At 36.3% G+C, this 12,183-nt stretch overlaps 1 long non-coding RNA gene across 1 annotated transcript in view; it reads left to right on the top strand.

Annotated features, from left to right (window-relative positions):
• Window positions 1-2,693: 2,693 nt before the first annotated feature.
• The window catches only part of LOC107696679 (uncharacterized), a 12,399-nt gene continuing 2,909 nt past the window's right edge, over window positions 2,694-12,183 (top strand). The window contains exons 1-2 of the long non-coding RNA XR_001635112.1: window positions 2,694-2,704; window positions 5,856-5,858. This is a non-coding gene — a long non-coding RNA (uncharacterized LOC107696679). The remainder of the gene's footprint in view (window positions 2,705-5,855; window positions 5,859-12,183) is intronic.

The following is a 12,183-nucleotide window of genomic DNA, read 5'->3' on the forward strand; positions in this document are numbered from 1 at the left end:
CAGAAGCAGAAGATGACACGTGCCACTCCTCTGGCTACTATTCAACCAAGCTCACCAAAATTGGACAACAGAAGATTGGAAAAAGGTGGCTTCATTTGATGAGTCTCGATTTCTGCTGCAACATTCGAATGGTAGGGTCAGAACTTGGAGTAAACAACATGAAAGCATGGATCCATCCTACTTTGTATCAATGGTTCAGGCTGCTGCTGATGTAATGGTGGGGGATATTTTCTTAGTACCAAATGATCATTTAAATGCCACAGTCTACCTGAGTATTGTTGGTGAGTATGTCCATCCTTTTATTACAACAGTGTACCCATCTTGTGATGGATACTTCCAGCAGGATAATGAGCTATGTCACAAAGCTCAAATCATCTCAAACTGGTTGAGTTCACTAGTCCACAGTCACCAGATCTCAATCCAATAGAGCACATTAAGGGACCGTAAATATATCAAAACATAATTTTTGATTAGTAATATGCAAGAACTTCATTTGGACAAATTTAATGGCAATTTTCACAATATTTTGATTTTTTTTTTTTTTTTTTTGCACCTTCAGATTCCAGATTTTCAAATAGTTGTATCTCGGCCAAATATTGTCCTATCCTAACAACCATAAATCAATGGAAAGCTTATTTATTCAGCTTTCAGATGATGTATAAATCTCAATTTCAAGAAATTGACCCTTATCTATGGTTTTGTGGTCCAGGGTCACATTTGGGACGTGGTGGAACAGGAGATTTGTAGCATGGATGTGCAGCCGACAAATCTGCAGCAACTACATAATATTCTCATATCAATATTGTTAAAAATCCCTGAGGAATGTGTCCAGCACCTCGTTAAATCTATATGCCATAAAGAATTGAGGCATTTCTGAAGGCAAAAGGGGGTCCAAACGGGTACTAGCAAGGTGTGCCTGGTGAGTGTACAAAGTACAAACCATAAACAAAGCAGTGATTTGATCAGTTGACTTTGTCATTTGCTTGCTTGCTTCACTTTCGCTACTCTTCATGGGCACTGTTCGCTAAGCTGAACAGCCAATCAGAGTGATCTGTCTCACTGACTGCCCAATGCTGAATCAACTTGCTCAATCGGCCAAAAAGCCACCAATGAGGTCCAACATGTGGTGACAGTGCATATGTGGAACACACCACAAAAGTTGAAAGATGCTCAACAACGGCCCAACGTTGGACAACAGCGGACCGTCAACATGGTATATCAGGGCCTTTATATATACCAAGACATCAGCAATTATTAGTGCTGTATCTGGTATATTACACTGTACTGAAAGGCTTGAGAAGGAGTTTATAACTGTGGACAACCCTCCTGTTCTAATATTTCAGACGTCAGATGGTTAGCAGACCCACACTGAGAAGGTTTAACAATGGTTTAGTCTGATGATTCATAACTAATCTTTCTTCTGCACCACTACAGCTCACATTGAGAAACACCATGTCTTACAACAGCTCAATGACAAGTCAACAATAATGTATGTGAAAGAATGTATACTAATATATAGCTGGAAATTACTCATGCTGTTGTTCTTGTTGGCTATTTGCATCTTTGCTATTATAGCTGGGACACAAGGAATCTCTGAGACAAAAGACAGCAGATTACAGTAAGAATGAGTGTATTGCAGAAATGACCACCTCATATCAAAGTACCATGAGTTGTGTGTTATGTTTCATAAGAAGCAACATATTAAGCATAAAAGAAGGAAGTTTATAGTACAGCAGAATGCTAAAATAAGAAACAGCATGTTATGCTGCAGGAAGTGACATTATAGGGACAGAAGAGCAGGTTACTTATCTAAAGTGCCTCCATCAGCACAGCTCTTTACTTAAAAGGACGGGTAATTTAAAACATTAGAATGAGAATTAGAACAGGATGAGAGGAGAAAAGGCAAAACCCAAAGGCTAAATGTTCAATTGAGCCCACAGAGGAGGGAGGGAGAGGGACAAGATTTCCAATCCTCTTTGATGTGAATTCTTTAACTGAGGTCTGCTCAGCAACCGCTAGACAGCAGCTTAGAATTACCTTCTTTAGAGTCGGTCTGCTTTGGATGGTCAAGGTAATTTTGAGCCACTTGGCCTGCTTTGATCCTCCATGCCTCCTTCACAGATCCTAAGAATCTGGGGTCTGACTGATTTCATCAATACCGACTGAAGCACAGAGCTAGAAATCAGAGAGCGTGCTCATCTGCAATGAGCTGCCATGCCAGCTGACAGCCAGCGCTGTTGAAAGCACTTCCTTATGCTGACAGTCAGTCGCAGTGACTAGCTGCTAATAGGTTGAACATTTCATTCTCTCCTCTGTGCTCTCTGTTTTCTCTATACTTTGGTGCTTTTGAGGTTCTTTTCACACCGCTGAGCTGCAGTAAATGCAAGTAAATAATGACAAGTGCTTACACGACAACAGCTCAGCGAAAAAAGTGGAACATCCTCAGTTGATAAGATTATTTATAAGGCAATTACTTGGTTGGCAGTTTTCTGGAAACTCAGTTTTAAACATATCAAAAACCTATTGTTCTTGTCAGAATTATTCATTTGCGAAGTGCATCGGTTTTTAAACTAGAGACTAAAGTATATATTTTTGTGTTTATGCTCAAATGCATCACTTTTATTTCCCTTTATGTTGGACTACAAAGTACCAGACAGGTTGTTCACTTGTTTTGGTGGAGTAAATTGAACATATTCTGAATTCAGTCCTGGAGATTAAAGAAATATTCCATGTTCAATGCAAGTTAAGCTGAATTGACAGCACTTTTGATAATGTTGATTTCCACAAAAATGAATTTTAAGTCGTCTGGGTTACAGTGAGTCAACCCCCCCCAAAAAAAATAAAATAAAAATTATAATAATGATAATATATAATAATAATAATAATAATAATAATAATAATAATAATAATAATAATAAAGAAAACTACAGCAAATAAATGTTGCTCTTTTGAAATTTCTATTCATCAAGGTATCTTAATGCATCACAGTTTCTACAAAAATATTAAACAGAACAACCATTTTCAACATTTATAATAATAATAATAAATGTTCCATGAGCACCAAATTAGCATATTAGAATGATCTCTGAAGAATCATGAAGACTGGCGTAATGGTTGTGGAACATCACAGGAATAAATTACATTTTAAAATATATTGAAATAGTAATTGAATATTGTTAATTGTACCTGAATTGTAATATTTTACAATATTACTGTTTTACTATATTTTTGATCAAATAAATTAGGGATGCACCGATACCGAGCTCCTGTACTCGTACTCGTACTCGTTAAAATGCCCCGATACCAAACGCCGATACCACCAAAACTCAAAATTGTAAAAATAAGGCCATTTATAGGGGCATTCACTATAAACGTAATTTATTTTTAACCTTAGGCATACACGACTTTCTGTCGAAAGTGAATCTGGCAGCTTGTGTGAAATGCGTACTATTCTGCATCAGTACAAATACATGGGCATAATTAAGTGTGAAAATAACCAAAGGATATACAGTCAGACCAAAAATTATTCAGAGACCAGATATCATTTTTGATGATATACAGATATACATTTTTGATATTTTTTTATTAGTGGGTGCAGGACACTATAATTCATTTATGTAAGTGAGGATAGCAAAATAAAGTAAACTGTGACAAATTATACCCAAGATTTCACACACCGTGAACACACACCCAGAGCAGTGTGCAGCCATTTTTTGCTGCGGCGCCCGGGGAGCAGTTGGGGGTTCGGTGCCTTGCTCAAGGGCACCTCAGTCGTGGTATTGAAGGTGGGAGAGAGCACTGTACATTCACTCCCCCCACCTACAATCCCTGCCAGTACGAGACTCGAACCCACAACCTTGGGTTACGAGTCCGACTCTCTAACCATTAGGCCTCGACTTCCCCAAGTTGAAGTCAACCAACTAACATTATACATACTCTTTTGGTTTCTGTACCCAATATTTTAAAAATGTACAAATGCAATAAAAGATTGGTATCAGTACTCGGTATCGGTAAGTACCAAAAATAAAAGTATCGTATCGGGCGAGTACTGGAAAAAGTGGTATCGGTGCATCCCTAAAATAAATGCAACCTTGGTGAGCATAAGGGACTTCTTACAAAGACATTTTTAACATACTTCCGACCCCAGACTTTAGTGTGTACCCAATTTTACAACTAGGTGCCATGACAACATAACATCTAAAAACCTAAAATGATCATAAAAATCATAAGAACAAAATTTATAGCTCAAAAAACACACGTTTTAAAAGAAAAATATATGTAAGTGCATTTATAAAATTATAAGCTTCATATTTCTGCTTTAAATCCTCCATATATCCCTCATTCACTAACTTAACCTAGACAATTCCTTCGATGAGAAAACAAATTATGAAGAAAACTCTTAAAAACTTCATGCCCATATACTAACCCGATCTCATGAAAGTGCATATAAATAGTACGCCAAATAAAAACGAAAACTCGTGGAGTTAAAAAAAAGTCAATTTTTGCATATCAATACCACGAGTTTTCGATTTTATTTGGCGTACTATTTATACGCATTTTCATGAGACCGGGCTCCATATACTGTATATGTAAGCATACTAATGACACTAAAGCGGTGGACAGGATTTAATCGGGTTGAGTGTTTTTGGGAGTGGTCCGTGGTTCCCACAGTTTTCCATTTTACAGAGCGAGAGACAGTAATGGAGAGCGAGTGAGACAGGGAGAGACAGGAATGTTCCCAGCCTCCCATGCAGAGAATAGGGCAAGCAGAAAAGAAATGCTTTAAACTTCCACACAAACATGCAAGAAATCTGCAAAGAATTCTCCTCTGGGTGGCATTTGCACATTATTGGCTAATGAAACTCTGTCGTGTGCTGCTCGGTGCTTTGGAGTGCAGCCCTAATGCTAATTAATTGATTCCTAACAAAACTGCATGGCAATTACAACATTTCTGCAGAGCCGCACTCTGGTGTGCCGGCATGTACAACATTAATAGCATAACCTTCATTTGAAGAGAAAGAAGAATTTGAGATGTCTCAAAACAGCTTCTGCTCATTAAAGGGAAATCTGTTGAGTCTTCATTAAGGGATTTCTTCCCACCTTGTCCCCCGTTCACCGGAAAGCTAACAGAAACAGCTAAGAAAGAGCGCTTTATTTCCCTGAAGTAGCCTGTAAGTGAAAAGCTCCAAAGACATTTGTTTTAAGTTGTAAATGGTCAAGCATTCAATATTATTCTTTATTTTATATGAAAAGGGCGAAACTTTAAAGGCTGTTTTTATGCTAATGCAAAGCTTAATTGGCATTAGCAAAATTGCTGTGGCATGCTGAGGGGCTGTGAGATTAGCTAGAGAGAAAGAGCGAGATAAAACCTTCAAAAGGCCTATTTCAGAGGAATTATGGGTTTCCTTTGAACATCTTCCAAGATTTAAATACATTAAAAGCCTGTTGGCATACATGTAAATTAAGCAGTACCAAAGCGTTCCAAAGAATTCATGCCGGATAATGCCAAGGGTGGGAGGACAAATAAGAAAGGGCCTGATCACAGGGGAAGTGAAGCCAGCGATCCCTCCACTGCCTGGAATCCCTCTCAGCTCATGCATTCTTCCTCCCGTTGTCCATCGCTCTTTCTCTCTCCTTGTCTGTCTGCAGGCCAAGTGGCTTAAGAGATGAAAAGGCAGCAGAGTGGTGAGCGATCCCAAAGAGATAGATTCATCTGAACCCACAGCTCAATGACAGAGTATCACAAACACACACTATCAGACACAAAAGCCCATTAACACCACTCAGTCAAGAGCAGTCACAGCAAGCCTTGCAGTGAGAGTTCAAAACACACACACACACACACACAGTTAAAGGAAGTCTTCAAGCATCTGTTGTGAGTTACCTGTCCTGAAGCTGATTGACAAACGCAACTCATATGGATGTAAGGCACATGCACTGACTGAGTATCTAAATTCCAGATCCCAGAAAGCTTAGACTAATTTGAATTAACTAATGTTTGATGATATTAGTAGTAGCAGTAAAAATGCACATTATTTCATCATAAAATATTAAACTACACTGCCGTTCACAATTTGGTATCAGTAAGATTTTTAATGTTTTTTAAAGAGACGTTTCTTATGCTAATCAATGCTGTATCTCTTTGATCAAAAAAAACATGTAATTTTGTGAAATATTATTGCAATTTAAAATAACAGTTTTCTATTTTAATATACTTTATTACTCCAGTCTTCAGTGTCATATGATACTTCAGAAATCAATATGCTGATTTATAATCAATGTTGGAAACAGATTTGCTGCTTAATATTTTTTGGGGCCTGCTGATACTTTTTTCAGGATTTTTTGATATAAAAAGTTAAAAAAAATTTAAAAAATTAGTGTTTATTCAAAATAGAATTTTTGTGTTACAATATACACTACTATCCAAAGGTTTGGAGTCAGTAAATGTGTTCTTTTTTTTTTTTAAGAAATTAATACTTTTATTCAGCAAGGATGTTTTAAATCGATAAAGGAAAGTAAGAATACAAGACTCACAAAAAAACATTAAAGATTTTACTGATCCCAAACTTTTGAACGGCAGTGTTGATTAACAATGTATTAGTCCAAATGTTTTCTATCACAGATACCTGGGTAAACTCTCTGGCCAATTCAATGTAAATCCAATGCAATGTTCTTGGCCTTTGGTAAAATCAGCAGTCTAACAAGCTCTGGCATTGGGAAAATATCAAAATAATACTGCCAAAAAATATACTAGAGTTCAAGATATTTTAGGGATCTAAATGAAACCTACACAGAGACATAACTGACCAAATGAAGTATAAAAATGGTTTGTTATGAACACATTTATTAGCAAGAACCTTACAATAGTCTTGCTAAATGCCTCCAATACTAAATTATTATTTTAAGATGAGTTACTGCTAAGATTGTGTTCAGCTTTTTTAAAGAATTTAAATGATTAAATCAGCATATTGATTTTGAGGTCCTTGAGTCAAAGACCAATGAAAAGTGACAGGCAGATTGTAATCAAATAGTCTATTGCTATCAATTAGTCACTCAGATGCTAGCACCCTCTATTTAGCTACATCAGAGCATTTCACTGCAACTGTTGCATCATGTTGCACAGGAAGTTAAAAAGTTAAAGTTTTAAATCTCTCTAATCACACAGAAAGAGACACACACAGAAGCATTGTGCTTCTGTACAAAACAAAGACCCAGTACCTTTAACAGCTAGAAATACTCCTGATGTGAGGAATGACATCCTTAGCCCGTGACCTCTATCAGAGCCCTGAAAGGAATAGCATGCATTTCACGTCCCTGTGCTAGCAGTTACCTCACCATAGCACTTTAATGCTAATTTAATCAGGACAACAACAAACAGATACCTACATAAGAGGAAGAGAGGAAACATTCTTTTGGTAAGTCATTAGCAATACTGCAAACATGCAAACACTAACAAACACCCAGCCTCATTCTCACACATACACACTGATATACAAATACATGCTACTGATGACATCTGAGTTCTGAAGTTTTGTAAATGTGGGTGTTCTTATACAAAGTTCTTATACTTACACGAGTCAAAATCTTTGCTTCATTTCCAGACTTGCTGGAATCCAGCAGTGATTGGAAAGACTCTGACACCTCAAGCAGGCCACAGCACTTAATATAAAGTCAAGAAGATTTAGATCAAAAGGTTAGTGAGGAGAAAAAAAAATGAAAGGGCAACTCAAATGAAAAATATTGCCTTTGCAGTTTTTAAGCTGCATGAGTTTCTCGGCTGATGTAAGACTCTGTTGGTTTCTTCATAGCTTCTGAGCCAGCGCCAAATTAGATTCTGCTCCGTCTGACCATGCAGCCAGCCGAGAGAAAGTCTGGCAGATTCATAGATGTGCTATGAGAGTGGCCCATTACAGCTGTCAAAGTGGGGGATTTGTATAATATTAATTATTTTGGCTTATGATGATAGGCCTGTGTGGACTGAAGCCTTGTTGTTTGACTTGTGTCAAAGCGAGGACAAAGAGGACTGTGAATCTGCTTTCTTTTAAGACTTAATCAAAAAGCATTCTATGAACCTCATCTTCTGTTGCTCTTCTCTTTGTCCAGGACACTCGTTCTCACATTTATTTATTTTTTTCCCCTCTCCAAAGTACTCTTTAAAAACAGCTGGAGTGCTTTAAGATGCTCTCAACCACCTGGTGAGTATGAGACAGCTAATTGGTCAGCTCTTGCTGATATTTTATCATCAGCAAAACAAGCATCAAACAAAATCAAATCAAAAAAGAGAAAAGCAAACATAAAGCAGCAAACTGAAATCATGGGGTATGTCTGGAGTCATATTGATACTGTTTACCGGCCCAGTTGTGCAAATGACAGCTAAGTTAATTAGCCCATGCCAAGCTTTTAGGCTCAGCCAAAACATTTAGCACAGTAAGGTGAATATTTCCCTTTGATTTGGATTGATTTGCTAAGACTGTATATGGTTCGCATCAAATCCCAGTTTGTCAAATCTCACATTTGAAGAATGTCAAAACAAAGTGTTAATGAAATTATAGTAATTAACTTTTATTTATTTGACAAGTGAAATTATTTAAGAATTATATTAAATTTAAAAGGTTGGTTGACCCAAAAATGAAAATTCTGCCATCATTTCCTCACCATCATGTCCAGTCCTACAAGGCTTTCAATCATTTTCGAAACACAAACACACAAAAAAAAGTATTTGCAAGACTGCAGTCCCTCCGCACATCCTGATTTTGCTGAGTTAGATGTGTTCCTAGGTCAACATATTTTGTTGACCCTGAAACAACATTGTAATCCAAAAATGTAGTCTTGACCAAATCCCTACACCTAAACCTAACCTTAACCATGAGTAATCCCTAAAATCAGAGGAAATGATAGATGAATGACACTGATGTACAAGCACCAAACACAGATTGTAAGCCTAAACTTCATAAAAACTATAAACTGGTTCTTCACATCTGATTGATCTGTTGATCTAGGAACATGTCGCACTTGGTAAAATCAGGTTCTGCCAGTCCCTCCATTTAGAGTCCATTTAACTAAAACTGACAACTCAAAAACTGATTTATATGATGAACAGATTACATTTAAGCTTTTATTCATATATCAACATTGATCAACGCATCGCATATACATTGATCACATAAAATATGGTAACCGGAATCAAAGAGCTATAGCTCTTCAATACAGTTGCACTTTGATTAATGTGCCTCAACCAACGTTTATAAATGAATAGAAGCCTAAATTAAAATCTGTTCATCATAAAAATTAACACTCTATTCTATGTTTATGTTTTAATGAACTTTTAATGAATTGTGAAGTTTTGGTTGCATGGACTTTCAATTAAGGGACAGAAATGTCTCAGAAAATGTAATTTGTGTTTCTATGGATGAACTAAAGTCATACAGTTTCAAAATGACATAAGGGTGTGTAAATGATGACAATTTTCATTTTTGGGTGAATTAACCTTTTAAGTTTGTATGAAGTAATGCGTTCCCTTTGAGTCTTAGGAGCCTGGTACTGAAAGGGAAGAAATAATGTGCTGCCAAGCCATGTAGACCCTTAAAAACAAATAAGGGTCTTGAATGAATCTATAATGACTTGAAGACATGCCATTACAGTAGAGATTAGTCTCTTGCAACAGCATTTTAACTGAAAGCCTGACATATATGTGTTTATGAAACATCCATATGACACATTCATTGAATACAGGCTCATTACATACCCTGTTGATATAATTTGTTGAACTGATATTCAATACACTGTAGCAAAATATGTTTTTATTAATGGACTAAAACTGTAACATTTAGAATAGATGAGCCATACTTTTTGAATACAAACCTGTTATCACATTCCTTGAGATTGTGCCATCCTACAAATAACATTATTCTCAAAATCTATAACAATATCTCATTGCATGTTCTCAATTTTTACACTGCATTCATTAAACTCAAACATTTAATCCTGTTACCCGAACTATTGTATTACTGCAAACCCTATAGAAATCGAATAGAAAAACAGAATCAAATAAATAAAATCAAATATAAAATTAATATTTCTTGCTTTTGTGTTTAATTTAGAGAATCTGACCCCAGTTTTTTTTACATATCTTTTAATTTTGCATATTTATAAACTACATTCTTGGAGCATAGTTTTTTCATAGTAGTAACATTTTTCTTTATGCAGACTGCAGAATAATTAATCCAATAATTAAATAGAAATAAAGAATTAAAACCGCTATCGTGGCTTACAGTATAAGAGCTTAGAAGATTTTTCACAGGTATATTTGAAGATGCCAAATGTGAGAAGTCATGTAACAACTGATGAACTGTTTTAACTGAAATCAAGTTTTCAAAGCAGGATTCTTATCAAAATAATTTTGGAACAGAGAGCAATGAGACAACAGATAATTAATATATTAATAAAGTCTAATAAATGAAGCAGGTTACTTTCTCCCTCTTTCCATCTGACTGTGAATGTTTTATATGGCAGATGGTCTCTGCTCAATGCATTCCTAGTCAAAGACATTTGAACAGATCTCTCCCAGTGCCAACATGTGTGTGGTCAGATATCTGATACCTATAACACATACACACATGGGTCATATTAGGATCGGTTAAAGGATTAGTTGAAGTTTGTCATCGTTTACTCACCCTCATGTTTTTCCAAACCCATATTATACACAGCAAGTTATCAGGCAGAATATTTGGCATTTTAGCTAGGGGGACACAATGCCCATTCGGTTTTTTGAATGCCTGTCTGTAACCTGTTCCCTGTAGCTTATGGCAATAATAAATAAAATATGTTCAAAAACAATAAAATAAATGTAGTAATTATTGGAAATGAGATTGATTTACCAGCGAGTAAAAAAAAAAAGAAAAAGCTTTTAAAGTTTTACAGGTATATCACTCTAAGTTTTTAGGAAAAATTATCCTTTTTTTCTTACAAATCCCCCCAAAAACTCATGTTTAATTGCTGAAGTCATGCTGAACCCCTACATTACCCATAATACACAATACCCAAAGAGAGATCCAAATCAGATTAGTCTGTTTGCCTGAAAATATACTATTTATAATGCCTCATATGAGTTCACTCACTCTATAATACATATATAATAGATACAATACATATCTTTTGGTGTTGTCTCTTATGTATCCCCTTAATATCCCCTTATTTCAACACACACATATACATATATATACATGTATACTGTATATATTTAGTTAGGTCCATATATATTTGGACACAGGCATATTTTTTTACTATTTTAGCTGTTGACCAAAACATATTCAAGTTACAGTTATATAATGAATATGGGCTTTATGAAATGAGCTTTAATTTGAGGGTATTCTCATCACAATTGGAGGAAAGGTTAAGGAATTACAGCTATTTAATATGTACCTCACCCTTTTTCCTAGATTCATTACATGTAAAGTAAAACATTTCAAAAGTTTTTTTTTTAAATTTTGATGATTAGAGCTTACAGCTCATGAAAGTCAAAAGAGATAATCCAGTATCTCAAAACATTACAATATTTATATTTGAGTTTCATTAAATGGCCGTCCCTACAGTATAAATTCAGGGTATCTCTTGTTCTTTGAAACCACAATAATGGAGAAGACTGCTGACTTGGCAATGGTCCAGAAGACAATAAGTCACAGAAGGTCATTACTGAAAGGGGAGGCTGTTCACAGAGGGCTGTATCAAAGCATATTAAATGCAAAGTTGACTGGAAGGAAGAAATTGGGTAGGAAAAGGTGCACAAGCAACAGGGATGACCGCAAGCTTGAGAATACTGTCAAGCAAAGCCGATTCAAACACTTGGGAGAGCTTCACAAGGAGTGGACTGAAGCTGGAGTCAGTGCATCAAGAGTCACCACGCTCAGATGTCTTCAGGAAAAGGGCTACCAAGCCACTTCTGAAACAGAAATAACGTCAGAAGCATCTTACCTGGGCTAAGGAGAAAAAGAACTGAACTGATGCTCAGTGGTCCAAGGTCCTCTTTTCAGATAAAAGTAAATTTTGCATTTCATTTGGAAATCAAGGTTTGGAGTCTGGAGGAAGACTGGAGAGGCACGGAATCCAAGCTGCTTGAAGTCCAGTGTGAAGTTTCCGAAGTCAGTGATGATTTGGGGTGCCGTGACATCTGCTGGCGTTGGTCCA

Source organism: Sinocyclocheilus anshuiensis, unplaced genomic scaffold, assembly GCF_001515605.1.
Source record: "Sinocyclocheilus anshuiensis isolate Anshui unplaced genomic scaffold, SAMN03320099.WGS_v1.1 scaffold354, whole genome shotgun sequence".
Classification (NCBI taxonomy): Eukaryota; Metazoa; Chordata; class Actinopteri; order Cypriniformes; family Cyprinidae; genus Sinocyclocheilus; species Sinocyclocheilus anshuiensis.